Source organism: Saccopteryx leptura, chromosome 3 (genome assembly GCF_036850995.1).
Source record: "Saccopteryx leptura isolate mSacLep1 chromosome 3, mSacLep1_pri_phased_curated, whole genome shotgun sequence".
NCBI classification, from domain to species: Eukaryota; Metazoa; Chordata; class Mammalia; order Chiroptera; family Emballonuridae; genus Saccopteryx; species Saccopteryx leptura.
The window spans coordinates 146,813,425-146,817,950 of record NC_089505.1 but is presented as its reverse complement, the minus strand read 5'-3'; positions in this window follow the sequence as shown (position 1 = coordinate 146,817,950).

Genomic DNA, 4,526 nt, shown 5'->3' with positions numbered 1-4,526 from the left:
TTAAGAAAATCTCAGCAAATTAGGTATGGGAGGAACGTACCTCAACATAATGAAGGATGAAGGCCATATATAACAAGCTCATGCAAACATACTCAATAGTGAAAGGTTGAAAGTTTCTGTCTAAGACAAGAAATAAGACAAAAGTGTTTGCTCTCATTACTCTTATTCTACATAGTCTTGGAAATCCTAGAAAGAGAAATCAGGAAATAGAAATAAAAGGCATCACAATCAGAAAAGAGGAAGTAAAATTGTCCCTGTTTTCAGAAGACAGGATCTTATACACAGAAAAATCATAAACACCATAAAATAACTGTCAAAATTCAGTAAAGTGGTAGGATACTAAAGCAACATAGAAAAATCAGTTGCATTTCTGTTCAACAAGGAACAGCTTATTGAGATAATATCCCCACTGGCTTGACCTGTGGTGGCACAATGGATGATGTATCAACCTGGAATGCTGAGGTCGCCAGTGTGAAACCCTGGGCCTTGCCCAGTCAAGGCACATATGGGAAGCAACTACTGTAAGCTGATGCTTCCCGATTCTTCCCACTCTTTCTCTTTCTCTCTCCCTCTCTCTCCTAGCTAAAAATAAATAAATAAATATTTAAAAAATATATTTATATATAATATTCCCACCAAAAGCAGCTGGCTTAATAGCAACCTCAGTGCTTAAAAAGGGAGATACACACAGTGTGCATGTATTAATTTCTAAATTGCATACATTTACTTCTTTAATGTGTATATTAAATAATTATATAGTTAATTCCTGTTTATTTTTAAAAGTAAAAAATAAATATAAAAGTTTAAATATATTTTTCTATATCTTTTTTTTTTAATTTTATTTTTTTAATGGGATGACATCAATAAATCAGGATACATATATTCAAAGATAATAAGTCCAGGTTATCTTGTCGTTCAATTATGTTGCATACCCATCACCCAAAGTCAGATTGTCCTCTGTCACCTTCTATCTTGTTTTCTTTGTACCCCTCTCCCTCCCACTTTCCCTCTCCCATTCTCCCCTCCTCCTCCCCCGTAACCACCACACTCTTATCAATGTCTCTTAGTTTCACTTTTATGTCCCACCTACGTATGGAATAATGCAGTTCCTGGTTTTTTCTGATTTATTTATTTCGCTTCGTATCATGTTATCAAGATCCCACCATTTTGCTGTAAATGATCCGATGTCATCATTTCTTATGGCTGAGTAGTATTCCATAGTGTATATGTGCCACATCTTCTTTATCCAGTCATCTATTGACGGGATTTTTGGTTGTTTCCATGTCCTGGCCACTGTGAACAATGCTGCAATAAACATGGGGCTGCATGTGTCTTTACGTATCAATGTTTCTGAGTTTTTGGGGTATATACCCAGTAGAGGGATTGCTGGGTCATAAGGTAGTTCTATTTTCAGTTTTTTGAGGAACCACCATACTTTCTTCCATAATGGTTGTACTACTTTACATTCCCACCAACAGTGGATGAGGGTTCCTTTTTCTCCACAGCCTCTCCAACATCTGCTATTACCTGTCTTGTTAATAATAGCTAACCTAACAGGTGTGAGGTGGTATCTCATTGTAGTTTTGATTTGCATTTCTCTAATAACTAATGAAGATGAGCATCTTTTCATATATCTGTTGGTCATTTGTATTTCTTCCTGGGAGAAGTGTCTGTTCATGTCCTCTTCCCATTTTTTTATTGGATTGTTTGTTGGTTTGTTGTTGAGTTTTATGAGTTCTTTGTATATTTTGGATATTAAGCCCATATCTGAGCTGTTGTTGGAAAATATCATTTCCCATTTAGTTGGCTTTCTGTTTATTTTGTTATCAGTTTCTCTTGCTGAGCAAAAACTTCTTAGTCCGATGTAGTCCCATTCATTAATTTTTGCCTTCACTTCCCTTGCCTGTGGAGTCAAATTCATAAAATGCTCTTTAAAACCCAGGTCCATGAGTTGAGTACCTATGTCTTCTTCTATGTACTTAATTGTTTCAGGTCTTATGTTTAGATCTTTGATCCATTTTGAGTTAATTTTTGTACAGGGGGACAAACTGTAGTCCAGTTTCATTCTTTTGCATGTGGTTTTCCAGTTTTCCCAGCACCATTTATTGAAGAGGCTTTCTTTTCTCCATTGTGTGTTGTTGGCCCCTTTATCAAAAATTATTTGACTACATATATGTGGTTTTATTTCTGGACTTCTATTCTGTTCCATTGGTCTGAGTGTCTATTTTTCTGCCAATACCATGCTGTTTTGATTGTCGTGGCCCTATAATAGAGTTTGAAGTCAGGTATTGTAATGCCCCCAGCTTCATTCTTTTTCTTTAGGATTACTTTGGCTATTCGGGGTTTTTATAGTTCCATATAAATCTGATGATTTTTTGCTCTATTTCTTTAAAAATGTCATTGGAAGTTTGATGGGAATTGCATTAAATTTGTATATTGCTTTGGGTAATATAGCCATCTTGATTATATTTATTCTTCCTAGCCAAGAACAAGGTATATTCTTCCATCTCATTATATCTTTTTCGATTTCCCTTAACAATGGTTTATAGTTTTCATTATATAAGTCCTTTACATTCTTTGTTATGTTTATCCCTAAGTATTTTATTTATTTGTTGCAATCTTGAAGGGGATTATTCTTTTGAGTTCGTTCTCAATTGTTTCATTGTTGGCATATAGAAAGGCTATTGACTTCTGTATTTTAATTTTGTATCCTGCGACCTTACTGTATTGGCTTATTGTTTCTAGTAGTCTTTTTGTGGATTCTTTGGGGTTTTCGATGTATAGGATCATACCATCTGCAAAAAGTGATACCTTTACTTCTTCTTTTCTGATATGGATGCCTTTTATTTCTTTGTCTTGTCTGATTGCTCTGGCTAGAACCTCTAGTACCACATTAAATAAGAGTGGAGACAGTGGACAACCCTGTCTTGTTCCTGATTTAAGGGGGAAAGCCTTCAGTTTAGTGCCATTTAATATGATGTTAGCTGATGGTTTATCATATATGGCCTTTATCATGTTGAGATATTTTCCTTCTATACCCATTTTGTTGAGAGTCTTAAACATAAAATTGTGTTGTATTTTATCAAAAGCCTTTTCTGCATTTATTGATAAGATCATGTGGTTTTTGTTCTTTGTTTTGTTGATATGGTGTATTACGTTAACCGTTTTACGTATGTTGAACCATCCTTGAGATTCTGGGATGAATCCCACTTGATCATGATGTATTATGTTTTTAATATGTTGTTGTATTCGATTTGCTAGTATTTTGTTTAGTATTTTAGCATCTGTATTCATTAGAGATATTGGTCTGTAGTTTTCTTTTTTTGTGCCATCCTTGCCTGGTTTTGGTATGAGGGTTATGTTGGCCTCATAAAATGTGTTTGGAAGTATTGCTTCTTCTTCAATTTTTTGGAAAACTTTGAGTAGAATAGAAACCAAGTCTTCTTTGAATGTTTGATAAAATTCACTGGTATAGCCGTCAGGGCCTGGACTTTTATTTTTGGGGAAGTTTTTAATGGTTTTTTCTATTTCTTCTCTACTAATAGGTCTGTTTAGGCTTTCTGCTTCTTCTTGACTCAGTCTAGGAAGGTTGTATTGTTCTAGGAATTTATCCATTTCCTCTAGGTTGTTGAATTTAGTGGCTAAAAGTTTTTCATAGTATTCTACAATAATTCTTTGTATATCTACAGTGTCCGTGGTGATTTCTCCTCTTTCATTTTGGATTTTGTTTATATGAGGTTTTTCTCTTTTTTCCTTGGTAAGTCTTGCCAAGGGTTTGTCAATTTTGTTGATCTTTTCAAAGAACCAGCTCCTTGTTTTATTAATTTTTTCTATAGTTTTTCTGTTCTCTAATTCATTTATTTCTGCTCTGATTTTTATTATCTTCTTACTTCGGCTGGTTTTGGGTTTTCTTTGTTCTTCTTTTTCTAGTTCCGTAAGGTGTGAAGTTAAGTGGTTCACTTGGGCTCTCTCTTGTTTGTTCATATATGCCTGAAGTGATATGAACTTCCCTCTTATCACTGCTTTTGCTGCATCCCATAGATTCTGATATGTCGTATTGTAATTTTCATTAGTCTGTATAGATCTTTTGATCTCTTCACTTATTTCTTCTTTGACCCATTCATTTTTTAAAGGTATGTTTTTTAGTTTCCACATTTTTGTGGGATTTTTTTCCTCTTTTTTGCAGTTGAATTCTAGTTTCAAGGCTTTATGATCAGAAAATATGCTTGGTACAACTTCGATTTTTCTGAATTTGCTGATGTTGTTTTTGTGGCCCAACATATGGTCAATTCTTGAGAATGATCCATGTACACTGGAGAAAAATGAATACTCAGTCACTTTGGGATAAAATGTCATGTAGATGTCTATCATATCCAGGTGCTCTAGTGTTTTGTTTAAGGCCACTATGTCTTTGTTGATTCTCTGTTTGGATGACCGATCTAGAGCCGTCAGCGGTGTATTGAGGTCTCCAAGTATGATTGTATTTTTGTCAGTTTTTGTTTTAAGATCAATAAGTAGCTGTCTTA